The 14,865-nt window shown below is 35.6% G+C and overlaps 1 protein-coding gene across 6 annotated transcripts in view; it reads right to left on the bottom strand.

The window, feature by feature from the left end:
• The window catches only part of C1H8orf34 (chromosome 1 C8orf34 homolog), a 149,831-nt gene that overhangs the window by 38,146 nt on the left and 96,820 nt on the right, over window positions 1-14,865 (bottom strand). The gene's annotated exons all lie outside the window — the stretch shown is intronic.

Below are 14,865 nucleotides of genomic sequence, written 5' to 3'. Positions count from 1 at the left end.
TTACCAATTCTTTAAAGCCTAGCTTGTCAAACAGAAGCAAATTATTTTGTATCCTAAAGATATTCAAATAGGGAGAAAATAAATTGCAAATGAAATAACTATGCAAAAAAAAGGAAGCTATCAAAAAATCACGTAATTTTCCACTGCAGTACAATTCACCCATCCTCCTTCATTATATACATATACACATTTACTGCAAGCACATATTCAGTCTTTCTAAGACATGCATGAAATTGCAGGAACCAGAAGTGAGATACTCATCTCTCCAGCAATGTTGGTAGTTCATTTACATTTAACTAAAAGGATAATTACTCCAATCTTTTCTGCTTACATTATAGTAATATAAAAACTATCTCTAGAAGTGGAGCTGCTTCTTTTGTCCCATCAGATTTTTCAAGATTTTATAATGTTGCCATTCAGAGCTTCGATAAATACAAACCAGACATGAATAACTGGAACTATGCTCATCTTTTTCTAGATTTTAGATATATTTCAGTGGTCCATTGCTTCATGAAGAACACATACACACAAAAAATCTTTTCAATGCATCTAATCAGAAAATCAATTTCATAGAATTTTACTTTGTAGGAAGAAATATACTGATGAATGGGTGAATAGGATGTTTGACATGTCCATACCTTATATTAACATCCAATTTTCAATTTATTTATGCATTTCTTACAAATAGATTCATATCAGAATAGATTCTCATGAATCTCAAGCAACAAAAAAAGTCACAAACACACACAAAAGAACTCTGGTACTTGGACTATTACAATTTCTTCTTCAAAAGTAGTATTATTCATAAGACATCTCCACAGTAAAATGAAAACACTTAAAAACTCTTAAGCAGAAAGAAGCATTCATTAGAAAGATACATAGGTTTAGAAGTTACCTAAAAATTACTGTCTTACTAATGCTTGACGCACTACTTCAGCTTTTAACCAAAGCATTCTTTCAGCTATTAATTATTTTAATGTGAGTCTAAATTTGATACCTGATAGCCAACATTTTTTCCCATATCTGTTTCTAGGGAGATTTCTTGCTTAGAGGACATTGTTTCAGTTATAGTAACCAGCTGCATGTTGGAGCTTCAAGAGCTACAAAGCAAACAGCCTACAGGTAAATATTTCAATTTTCTTTGACCCCAAAATGCATTCCAAGAAAACTGTTAAGGACTTCAGGACCAAGGATATTCTGAATAAATTCTACAGATTTAGTGCAGAAGCATTACACAGGGTCTATCACTACAAGCAAGCTGGTGGATGTGTGAATCACAGTTCTCCTACTGGTATGACCTTAAAAATATGATTCACGGAATGGGTCAGACTGGAAGAGACCACAGTGGGCCATCTGGTCCAACCTCCCTGCTTGACCAGGGTCATCCATGTGCACATGCCACAGGGTTGTGTACAGATGGTTCTTGACTATTTCCAGTGAGGGAGACTCCACAACCTCTGTGGGCAACCTGTTCCAGTGCACGGTCACCTGCACAGGAAAGAAGTTCTTCCTCACGTCCAGGTGGAACTTCCTGTGCATCAGTTTTTGCATATTGCCCCTTACTCTATTTCTTGGCATCAACAAGAAGTGCCCGGATCCAGCCTCTTGAAACCCTCCCTTCAGACCCTTGTAAACATTGATAAGGCCCCCTCTCAGTTACCTCGTGGCTGAAGAGGCCCAGCTCCCTCAGCCATTCCTCTCAGGAGAGACGTTCCAGCCCCTGCACCACCTTTGTAGCCCTTCACTGGACCTGCTCCATGATCTCCATGCCTCTCTTGTCCTGAGGAGCCAGAACTGGACACAGCACTCCAGATGTGGCTTCACTAGGGCTGAGTAGGGTTAGAATCACCTCCCTCAACCCACTGGCAATGCTCTTCCTAACACACCCGCAGGACACCATTGGCCTTCCTGGCCACAGGGGCACACTGCTGGCTCATGGACAGATGCTGTCCACCAGGACCCAGGTCCTTCTCTGCAGAGCTGCTTTCCAGCAGGTCAGCCCCCAGCCTGTGCTGGGGTGCAGAGGATTATTCCTCCCCAGGTACAGGACCCTGAATTTGCCTTTGTTCAATTTCAGATGGCTCTTCTCTACCCATCATCTCTCCAACCTGTGAAGGTTGGATGCAGAACATATTCCTATCTGAGAACTCCTCCTGTGCACTAAATGTAGACATACATGATGCTTCTCCTCTATGTCAACATTGTTGTTCTATGACATTCTTAAAATAAATAGTTAGAGAAACTGAAGTAAATTTGATGTTACAGCAGAACTAGAATTCTGCTGCCAACATACTTCACGTAATACTTCTTAGGACTACATGGAATTAATAAATATAATTACAAACATAGGTACTTTCTATTATCAGGGCTTAAGGAGAAGGCATAATGTATTCTAAAAATGAAGAAATGGAAATTATTTGAATACCTCATAGTGAGATTTTTGCCCTCTAGTATTGGTTCTTTGCATAGACTACTGATTCAAAGTATGTGTATTAATAATTGTCTTGCACTAGTTTATAACAGAGGTTGTACTTTAGGAAATTTCTGTGCCAAATAAAATTCAGAGAGTGATTGTCACTTACAGACAGAAATTTAGATTATATTTAGGTTAATGCTCTTTTCAGCTATTCTTCCAGAAATATGTCCCTTAAATAACCAAGATCCCATTCTATTCCTTCCTAAAATGAACCAGCAGAACAGTTATAATTTTTAGAAAAAATCTCCTTTAATCCCAAATAAACAACTACAGGCAAGAGTTATATAATTAATGCACATGTGGTTGGCCTTCAAATTCTGATACACAGCTAAGGACTTATTTTTATTTTTAAACGTAGCAAACTAGAGCTGGATAACTGTGTTCAAATTCTGATATTCCCTAGAGGTGAACAACAACAGAAACTGAAACTCCACTTGAGAAGAAATACTGAAAACCTCCTATTTCAAGAAAATACAAATGCTTCTGCTGACATTTTAGTAGTGAAGAAAAATTCCTTCAGGGGCTCCAGGACAGTAAAAGGCACTTTCAAGGAGGAGGGGGAAATTGCATGTCTAAGCACTGCAGCTCCAGCCATTCTCTCTGCTTTGCCTTGTGTCAGCTAAATTTTATTGAATCTGAATAAACACTGTAAAAAATTTTGGTTTCTGTGAAACATTATTCCTGAAAACACACATTTAATTGGAAAATTCCTGATCTCCATTGCTAAAGACTCAGTTGACTTCTTTTAGCTGAATATGGTGAGAAGCAGTGGAAAGTTCGGAAAAGAATCCTTAGATCATTCAGCAAAAGGATTTTCATGATCAGCCAAAACAGGTGCATATTTTTAAGGGCACAACAACAAAGTTCTCTGAAAAACAGAGGTAGTGTCATGTTTGAATTAGAATCTTAATTAATGAGATTTTGACTTGTTGAATCACTTATTTTCCTTAAATTATTTCAAAGTAGGTTACCCATTCTCATGAAAAAAAATCCTACCAAATACTTCCATGATTTATAGTTAGCTTCTTTATGAAGCAGTTATTATTTTGGAACAAAAATTCTAATACACATTTTATAAAATTAATTAATATCATGAACTTATTAACAAAAGAAACTTATTATATATATAACATTATGATGTTCCTTTGTCAGCCAAAGGGAATTTTAATCAGAGATGAGAAGAAGGGAAAATTTGGCTTACTGGACTTCCATTTTTTTTCTCTAAATCACCTACTTCCTTTCTGTAATTTAAAACTTCGCATCTACATCCAACCTTCTCTGATAGCACTGGAATACTGAGTTATAACTTTTCTAGGACAAATACATAACTCCAGGGAAGTTATAGCAACAGAGATCAGACAACAAAAGCTCTGAAAGGCCCCACACGCTTTTAGGTTACATTGAATGTTTTCTTGCACCTTTCCCTAGCAACCTCAACACCAGTAAGGGTATTTCAAGCTTCATAATCATCTGTCCTGACTTGCCTATAATAATGAGTTTACTTCACTCTTTGTTCCCAAACATACTGATCCAAATTCTGACCTCATGTACCTTGACTTACTGACTCCACAAGTTCTGCACTCCATTATACTGCTGTAAAATCCAAAGTTTTTTCAGCACCTAAATATAAAGCCAGGAATTTCTGACTTAGTCCATTTGTTTTACTAATGTCTTTTACAAATATAAAATATTAAAACTGTGCCATAAAAATTCCCATTGTATTCACAGGTACAGAGACACAAAGATCTAAGTTTTCCAGTACAGACTGTACCGGTTAAATAATGGTAAAATTATATTAAATAAATATTATTAAAAATATATAGGCAAAAGTACTCTTTATCTGGTAAAACTCCTCATCAGCTTTAGCTACACACATTGCCTTCTTAATGAGGATTAGATTTTTTAAAAAGTTTATATGATTTTTAGATCACTGAACTGTAGAAGAAAAATGCCTTAGATCCTCTAACACAGGATTGAGAATTTGATGAGCAATGAAAGTGGCTGCTACCTCTGAAGCAACAATAGAAAAGCTCTGCAGCATGTCACCTTGTTATATTAAGAAATCAGTGCCATAGTTTCTGTTTTCACTCTACACTAAAATACAGGAAGCATCTGCATTGAAGAGAAATAAAGGATGAGGACTATTGGATTATCCTGCAGAAGATTACCTAGGAAGGCAGATATTTCCAATATCAAACTATAAGAACACACAAATAAATAGAAATATGTAGTACCATCTCTAAATAAAATGTAGGAATATATGCTTAATGATACAATCAGCATGCTTTCCAATAGACATTTATAATTCATTTAAATCCACTTTAAAGAAGTGATGCAAGGTCACCAGGCATTGTTGTTACTATCAGCAATTCTATTCATGTGAGACATTCAAAAGTTATATTATTTGAGTTTCACCCTGATCTAAGATACAATGAATCTAAACTAACTTCATGTTCACCAATACCATTCAAACCACAGTCTGTTTCTTGCTTTTGCACTCACTTTCTTAAGGACACAATCTCTCAGTGCTTAAACATCAGAACACAGAACATTACTTGAAAATTCATAAAACCAGTGTTAAAAATGGATTTTGGTTGACATTCATTCACTTTTTGCAAACTAAACACATTGTTTTCCAGTCACTCTTGGAGATTTTTGTGGAAAGTTTCCACATCACCAATAGTTAATGCACAGCATAATGTTTTTAGCTGGTAATCAAGAATATACACTTGCTGAGCAAAACCTACACATTGACACAGCCTGCAAATTAATCTTTTCTGTGTGCTGCTTGCCTTTCCAAAATGTCTGAATGCAGGTCTTTGTGCCTTTAAATAAGTACATTCTGCAGTTATTTCTGAGGAGAAGCAAAAGTGGAAATATATTTCCCAGAGTAAGGAATCCATAAAGAGACTGAATTATCTAATCCTTTTACAAGATGGGGAATTAGGCCATTCTTATGGCAATCTTTTATCTGCTTTTGGCTTCAAACCATTATCTCACAGGAGAAAAATTACAGTCTTTGTCAGTCTTTTCAGACTTAACACTCTTTCTTCTCCTGTGAACCATTTTTCCTAATGGTTCTTGTGAAAGAGTTTTGTGTGTGAGTGTGCATTTGTGTCTTTAAGAGCTATATTAAACTGCTATCCAGAGCCTCAAATTATGACCAACAAGCTTCCTCAAGTTCATGATCTCCTGGCTTCCTCCCTGTATCTTTTTCATCCAGAAGAAACTTCTGTGGCTAATATCCATCACATTGTTGTACAAAAACCAGAAAGAATCTCGAAACATTGCTGTAGAGAATTAGCTTGCAATGCACACATCAAAGAGAGCAAAGCAAAAGAAGGGTGAAAAGCTTGGTAAAGCATTTGTCTTTTTAAATTATTGGGGGGGTTAAACGGGTTTTGTAGGGGAAAAGAGAAAGACATGTCATGACAAGATCTGGAAATGAAGGACAGAATGAATCGGATGTTGCCTTCCATTAAATTGAGACAGAGCAGAATAATTTTCAGGACCAGCAAAATAGTATTAATTTAATGTTCAAATATGCTCTTACTTCCTTCATTTTTACAAATCAAGACTAGGACATTAAAAAGGCCTTAAAAAATATCCTTTACATCTATGGTTCTTAGAATTTGTCTGAAGGAGTTTCAAATGTTTGCAAGTGCATCAACCTGCTCAAAGCAGTTCTCTCTTTAACAACCAGCCCTGAAATAAAAAATAAAAAAAACCAAAAAACAACAAAACAGGTACTGTTGAACAATATTTCTAACAAAAGATAGTCTAGTGACATGCCACTAATTTACAGCATCTTGTGCTGCATTCTTCCTGCATAACCAAAACCACATATTAAAACCCTGTCAGTTAAGTCACAGTAGGGCTATCTCCAGATAAACTTGGTGCACTGCCATGTTACCCAAACTAGATTTATCATGATAAGGTGTATGTGAAATATGTAATTCACATGCAAATGTACCTAGTGCTCATGTTTCAAGTCTAAGTCTATTTTCACTAACATCTAAACACTTATCTTTCTTCAAACAAATGGAAATCTTCCATTACTTTTATGCTGACTGACAGCTTTTTAAGTCAAGAAAAACCAAGTGTACCTCACATGTGCATTCTATAAGGAAATAAAATACCTCTTAAATCTAACAGAGAGGGAAATACATCATCTGAAAACACTGGTCTATTCATAGCTTATTATAATTTTTGATAACAGATGATATTTGTACTATTACAGTATTTTGTGGAACTTCTGATAGGACTGAAATTATTGCTTGGTGAATTTACCAAGTGGGAAAAACATGTAAAAAAGAGGGAGGAAAGTAGTCTGATCTTTCTGGGATTTCTGTTTGAGCACTTCGTGTAAATCTCCTGTCTTGTATTGCTGCCCTCCCCAGACACTGTTAAGATTTTGAAAACAGAAAGACTTTGACCATTCTTCCAAAACACAATTCATTGGGAGTTTTCCATGAAATTAATTGAGGTTTAGGATTAAAAATTATATTATCTTGTGCACTTCAGAGGTCAAACTTGGATCCATGGACTAAAAAAAATAATTTGAAATAACGCAGGTATTTTCTATTTTGCATACAGTAAGATGTTCTAAAGAAACACAAGACAGTTGAAGAAAAGGCAAGTTAGTGTGTTACTCTTAAAACTTAGCAAGTCAGCCTACGGAATCTTAAAAAAATTATTGATTGACTTTGACTCTGATAACCATGGGCGCCAGTAAAAACATTTTCTGAATTATTTTCTTCTTCACTGTTTTTCTTTTGTTTTGAAAGCACAAGATACCAAAGTGCTACACCACTTCAGGGAAGGAAAGATAGAGTGATTTATTTTTGCTATACTTAGCACTTACAAAATCAAAAGACAATGAATACACTATTTTGGCTATTTAGGCATCAAAACTGGGCAAATTAACCACTGCCCAAATGCAACTCATCCAAAAAGCAAAGTGAATATTTACTTTTTAATTTTTTTTTTTTTGCCACAGCTTTTTCTTTTCCCATAATTATTTTCATTTTTCTACTTTACAAGAAGTTTTAACTAGCCAAAGGAAAAATATGGGGTTTGTTTTCAATTTTCCAAAGTGAAAGGAGATTTTTAAAAGTTATAAAGCAGGACCATATGGAGTTTAATTTACTTGTTTGCCACTATTAAAAGAGAAAATATGCAAATAAAACGTTTTGTTTAGGACAAAGTCTGTGAAGCTGGCACAAACAAACATGAGGAAAATTCAGCTCTTTTAAACAAGAGGTCCAATAAAACTAAGGTTACAAAAAAATAGATAAAGAAAAAAATAATGTAAAGTAGTGACATGAGTAATCTGGAATGTTTAGTACTTTCTGCCCTATAATAATAGCCACTTAGTACACAGTCAGAAAGGTAATATGAAATGCATGACAGAAAAGAAAAAAATATATGTATGTAATCAAGAATTTTGATCTAGATTTGAAGACATAAACTTCCTCAAAGTCTGTACATGAACCCTAATCACAGAATTTTTCCCTCCAACATTCATTCTGTACCAACTACCTCAGTTTGGAAACACTTTTCCCGCTTGGTACTTTGAAGTAATTTGTTCCCAGGTTTCAGGAAAATTAACAAAGCAGAAATTTCTGCCAGCAACTGACTCACTAAGTTGGCTTTACCACTACTGGGCAGACATTCAAAGACTATTCTTTATGCAAATACAGGTACCAAACCACACATATACCTGTGCCCATTCCCCAGTATTACATCACAGTGTACAGAGTCAAATAAGGGATTATATGGAGCACTTGAGAGGTTATTCTTTCTGAAACATCTCTATATTATTGATTATTAATATTAGAGTCTATAAAGAAAAAGAGGGAGTTATTTATATCCACTGTGATCAAATTTTGCTCTAATTCCATTACCTCTTAACACTGCAGTTAAAGGGATGATTATAGCTCATGTAAACATACCAGAACCACCTTTAAGTTAGCATCTGCAGATTTCCTTCACAGAGCAGTTTTGACAATTCACGTAGCAGCTAAGGAATATTTGCACATGCAGAACTTTCCCTGCTAGAATTCAATGCATACATAGCTGTTTATTATGTCACCCAAGAAAAGGGGAAAACAACCAATGGAGTTTCAGTGCCATTTATTCCTGCATGCATTTTCATGGTATTACTCCCTCTGAGGTGACTGATGCCAGAATGCTCAGTTTGAGAAAGAAATCTTACAGCCTGACTTGAACAGCAGCATTCTGCTAAAAACCGAGCAAAAGCATCTACTGTGATGGTTTAGTCTAATTTGGCAGAGCATAAACCTAGACCAAGTGCCAAAAAAATGTAACAGTAGCAAAAGTTACATCCTTTCTTCTGCCAGGACCTTTGGCATCTCTAGAGGATGCTGGATGTTGACCCTTTTTCACCCTACCTGATTAGCCTCTGTCCCAATGTTGCATGGTACAGTATCCATTCCCTGACACCTTTCCATCCCCAGTTCTAGAGTTATTTTGGGATTACATGCCAGGGCAAGGTAGGAGACCCATCTCATTTCAAAACACAAATCAGCCATACCAGTGGTTTCTGTTCAGGGAACACAATGACATTGAGAGTAGACTTGTCATAAACAAGAAGGAAGGGATCTTGTGCAAAGTGAAAGCTGAGGAAGCTTAGTAGGCTTCCTTTCTTTTCTTGAGGAAATCTCCCAGGAGCCTATCACCATTGTCTGTTTTTTAAATGTAGACTTTAATCAGTATTTATTAACTTCCTCATAAAGGTAATTTCATTAAGTTTTCTCTTTGGTGTCTGAAGTTTCAGGAGTGTTGTCTGGGGACAGTGTATAAAGTAAAATAGCTTTTTAACAGCAATTTTTTCTCTCTTTACAGTCATCAGATTTTCTGCTTTTGATAGTTAAACTAGATTCACTTGTCAAGCTTCAGAATATTTTCTTCACAGCTCATTATCAAGTTTTCCACCAAATGCTTCTTTATGACCTCAAGTTTCATAAGAATTTTCAGAGCTTTGTGGCACTGAGATAAAGCACTTCCATACAAACGCTAAGATTATAAAACAGTTGAATTCCCCAGCCAACCAAATAATTCCTGTTCTTTTCTAGAGATATATGATGGCCAATTCAAACAATAGTTCCATAGTTTCCACCATTAATCTGAAATTATGTCAAATTATAGCTGGCTCCTTCATTTCCTTTGTCTCCTCCTCTGTAGGTTCCTAGTTGTCAGGGCTCTATGTCATTAAGATCTCCTCAAATTCCATTGACTTTTTGCAGAGAACTAATATGTGATTCTAAATTTCACTTAGCACCACATAGTTTATATGATTATATTCCAGGCATCAATGTAGTGGAGACTATATTGTAGGAAACCAAACTTTAAAAAATCCAAATTGTTAAAGAAAAGGTTACTGGTAAATAAACAAACTAACTTGAAGACTGAAGGACAAGATATCTTAAAGGTGTAAAAGTCAGAGATGATGAGCAGGGTAAGGTTTCACAAGCAAGGGAAACTGGCATGAGAATTTCTGAGTACTTTCTTCAAACAAAGTTTTCCAAAAATATCTACATTGGCAGCACGCACAGAGTACCTCATTTATTCTACATTAACAGATCAAGGATACAAGTTCCTACACTTGAACTGTACTCCACATTCCAAGGATGAGAGAAAGAAAAGCTCCATTTTATTTTTTTAATGTATAGATGTACTTTGTTTGTTTATATCTATATTTTTGATTCCTCTAGTATGTTAAAAGGCCTCACTATACTGTCCTTTTGCTTTAGCTGATCTTAAAATATTAACTAAAACATTGCATCTCAACCCTACATTTGTATGCGACTAGTGTTCCTTCCTAACATTCTTGTTCAGAAGCCTTCAAGCTTGTGGCACAGTATGTTTTCTATAATCCCATTTCTTTTTTAATCACATGCAACCCCTTTTTTGTATTCTATTGATGTTAAAAAGAATGAATGCAGCCCTTGCGCTATTAAAAACAAAAAGCTTCTTACTTTCAGGAATGCATTGGCAAGACTCCACAAGAACAAGATTTAACTTTTGAGCATGGCAGTGGGCATACAAAGCTAATGGGTGGTCCTTAAAAAAAAGAAAAAAGAAAAAAGAAAACCCCCTGTAATTCATTCAACAGTACATTAATATTATCTTTTACCTTATGGTCGATTAAATTCTTGCAAAACGCTCAATGTGCAAGTCACAATACATATCAGAATTATGGAAGTGGTGTTTGGCTTTTACAAATTGTCATTTAAATATCTATTTAACCCATACAAGTTTTGTTAATGTGTGAAAATGCCTTATAATTCATTGACCAAACCTGAAATGCATTTGTTTTTCCTGTATGTGAGAAAGGATTCACAAAAACATGTTACAGAATGAGTCAGTCTATTTTATAAGCCACTTAGAGCAACTGTGCCCTTGGACAAAGAAAGAATTATTATAAGCATTTTACTCAAATAATCAAAATCCAGATCCATTTTAGTAGAAGTGTCCTTCCCAATTTTTCAGACTAAATAGAAAAAAGCAAACCTTCCAAATACAGGATGGGGATTTTCTGTAGCCTTTTTTCTGTATCTATAAACCTTGTTTTGTTCCACCTTGTGAATGATGTCACCCCTTTATTTAGATGACTTAATATGCTACTTAACTTGCCCTGTAGTCCAAGAGCAGCTATGGGAATAACATTGTTCTGGTAGCTACTTCCCCATTTGAAAAACCTCTTAAAGCTGTTATCCATCTGCATTTCGCTCATCGTGTGTGAAACATCTATACAGAAAACAGTAAGCTCTCTGTTTCTTACAGTTATATGCCAGACTACAAACCAATTTATACTCCAGTAGAATTAACCCTTCCTTTAGTTTCTCATCAGCCTCTGGGGACTTTTTTACAAAGGTTTTTTGGAATCTTGGTTGTTTTGGGGGGGATTTTTTTAGTTTTTTAAATCATAAGCTGTAAAAACCATTTTGGTATGATATCTTGAAAGAATTCTCCATTTTTATTTCCTGAATGTCTGGGTGGAGAACTTTACCTTTTTTAAAAATTACAGACCCGGTCTGTGATAACTATCTACCTGTTTATTTGAGGATGATTGGTGAAATTATTATGATTAATGGTTATATATCAGTTTTTAAAAAAAGTTACAAGTTTGGGAGTTTTATTCTAGTTCAAATAAAGTAAATTCTGAGTCTCATTTCTTATGATTCACAACTAAGTTTGTGATTTTGCCTAAGAGACTTAGGGCAAGTGAGAATATTTTCCAAAATGTAGTGTCTAAACATCATTGCCGGTTTCCTCCACAATATAAACTGGATTTAGTTTGTGTTGCAACAAAATTGGTTTTTATCTCTAACTATAGTCATTTCCATTTGGCATTCCTTTTTTGTGATACAAAGGGAAGGAGCTATACTGGCTCCTATACAGACTAAATGAAGTCTGATCACAAGTATCTCAGCATGGAGGAAAACCATTGGTTTAGTCCATTGTTTTTCACAAGTCATTGCTCTCATTGTAGGAAGCTCCAGAAGCCACAGAAATATAAGATATATAGCTGCACCCTATAGCAGGTGGTATTATGGGGCATACAAAATGAAACCAGCACTATTCTCAGGCTAAGGTTACCTACACATAGCCATAGACCTGTTCACTCTAATTCTCAAATAATGAGGGAGTGCTAATGATCTATGGCAAGAAAATGTTATCCTAGAAGCATGAGCATCCAAAACTAACACACTCTTTTAATGAAGAAATAGGATGGAACTTCAATAAGAATAGTCATCCTTTCCAAGTGAGATACAAAATATTAAGCCAAATTACTTAAAGCTAGTACTGAAAAACTCCTTCAATTGTTTAAATAAACATCTCTCAGAAAAGCTCCAATATATCCAAGTAAGCAGGAAAACTTCTGAAGGAGGTATCATAGAAAGTAAATTGAGTGGTGAGTAATGAGAGCAAAGCATTTAAAAAAAGTACATCAAGGTTGAAAGAAATCAATTACTCATGCAAATGCATGAGTAAAATTCAACTTTTTGTATGAGCCAAGACATGTTTCCTAATATTTGGAACTTCGCCAATTAAATTTCAAGTAAAAAGTCGCATTTCTCCTAACGACAGCCAAAATACCTTCCGCAAACCTAATCTGGTAATCTGACTTGACAAGGCCTATTATCTATACAACACCACTGCCATTAATAGCTCAAATCATTTCAAATCCCCTTGTACAACTGAAAAAAGAGTAACATTAAGAGGAAATATACCTGTTTAATTGTAACCAAAAGCATGCATAACAGCTTTTATTGACTTCTTTTTAAATTGTATTCAAACATGTCTACAATCAAATCACAAAGTATTTATATATACACTGCACAGCACACGAGACTAGCTAGACAATGGTATATGAAAACATAAAAATATAATTTCTAAAACAAATTAATAGTCTAATAGGTTCTATATTTTGACCTTACATTAACTATTAGCCTTTGTCATAACAACAGAAACAAAGACCAACACTGAGAAACTGATTCAGTGAGACGATCTAATTTTATAGCACAGTGTTTTCAATGGCTATTTCATTGACTGACAATCTAATTGCTCTTGAAATCAAACACAAAAAAACTGTCTTCATGTCTTTGAAGCCACTTGTTTCATGCAACTGTCTGTACCCCCTACTTCATCTGCTGCAAGAAGGTGCCAGACTAAACCCCTGTGAAGGTACTGAAGAGAGAGCTAATTGCACTAATAACTGTCTTGACGAGAGGAAAGGTGTCCTCAGTAAGAAGGAAGGAATAGTCCAAAAGAATGGAGAGATTTTATCACCTTGAAGAAAAAAAGCTTCCTCACTACTGAACACAACAGAAATACTAGTTTGTCTCTTTTGACTTCCCTTGATCCTAAAGAGATGGTGTATTTTTTTAATTCCTCCAAAGTTTAAAGAAACTGCTAAACTGCAACAGGAGGAAAAAGAATCACAGTCATGAAGGTATCACCCAGTTCCTCACCGATTTCCTTAAACACGGTAGGGAAATCATTGAAGGTGCACAGGCAAAATAAAGCATTGTTTTGCATTCTCTGGTAAGTGAAGTGACAAAAGGGATCTTTTTCTCCCAGCTCATTTTATTTTAAAGGGCAGAATCGTTTATTACATGCAGTTAAAGAACAATACCAATAGCCAAGGTTGCTAGGTTTGGCTCAAGATCTGAACCCTTTGTTCCCTGGTGTGCAGGATTGAGAGAATATATACTATCTTGGCACCTGCTGTTAGCAGCTACTTAAGGCAATTCAAAACTTAATTAACCTTCATAGTAATCCATAAAAGATGTTATGTAAGTTCAGAACCTCAGAATTTAGAGAACTTAAGGTTTCTATATTCCTCACTTCTCTACTTCTTAATCCATGGACTATGGATGTCGGGTGAAAAAATGTGCCACGCTTTCATGTTAGGTAGTTGTTTGGAAACATTTTACAACATAAGCGCTTTTTTTGCTTGAATTGGGAAGAATTCCATGACTTGCATGTTTGCTCTTTTCTTAAAGCATAAGACCACACTGCTGACAAGCAAAACTCTAGAATTACAAGGCCATCCAGTCACTGCTGCTCTGACAGTACTCTGAAATTCCCTGAGGCTCCATAACCCTGCTAGAGATGCTATAGCACGAGTGATTCAGTTCTGCCTGTAGTTGTGATTCCAGAGCATCAGAAAATGTCTTGAAGCATGTCTTGTATGTCTATATAAGAGCTTTAGAAAAGTAGTAATTTATGAGCAAAATGGGGGAAAAAGTAGAAAAAAGTAGGGTGGCATATGGCCAAACTTTTGACTTAATTTCACCACAGGTTGCTTTTTATTTACAAGCGGCTAATCCGCTCTCAAACTACACAATAGAGCAGCCACTGGCAAAGGCAGGCAGATAAAATTGGCATGCCTCTATATTGTTCTTGCTAATCTGAACCATTAACAGAAGGGTGAGAAGGCTAGTTTTGTCATTTAAACAGGCTTAAATTCTTTCTCCAAATGAGCTTTTGTCTACATAGAAGAATTCATCCAGGAAATTTAAGGGGTTTCTGTTAGTGTTGCATTCTGGAGTTGACTAAGCTACAGGAATACTAACCTGTTTATTTGGTCTTCATACTGTAAATGCAGAAATTATTGCCAGTTGTCAAAACTAAAAGGGGTTCAACCTGACTAAATTATATCTCAGAGGTGAGACAGAATGAGATTATAAAGTGCTCAAAAGCAACTATTTGAAATCCTGAACTGCACCTGTGCAACTAAATCTCCATTTATACAGGTGCTTTTCAAATTGGATTTGAACCCTTAAATTCCCTGATTCATCCCCCGAAAAACCACAGAAGCTCAAATAACTAATGAAATTCAGAGACGGAAGGGCTCA

This window comes from Melospiza georgiana, chromosome 1, assembly GCF_028018845.1.
Source record: "Melospiza georgiana isolate bMelGeo1 chromosome 1, bMelGeo1.pri, whole genome shotgun sequence".
Classification (NCBI taxonomy): Eukaryota; Metazoa; Chordata; class Aves; order Passeriformes; family Passerellidae; genus Melospiza; species Melospiza georgiana.
This window is presented reverse-complemented; position numbering and strand designations above follow the sequence as displayed.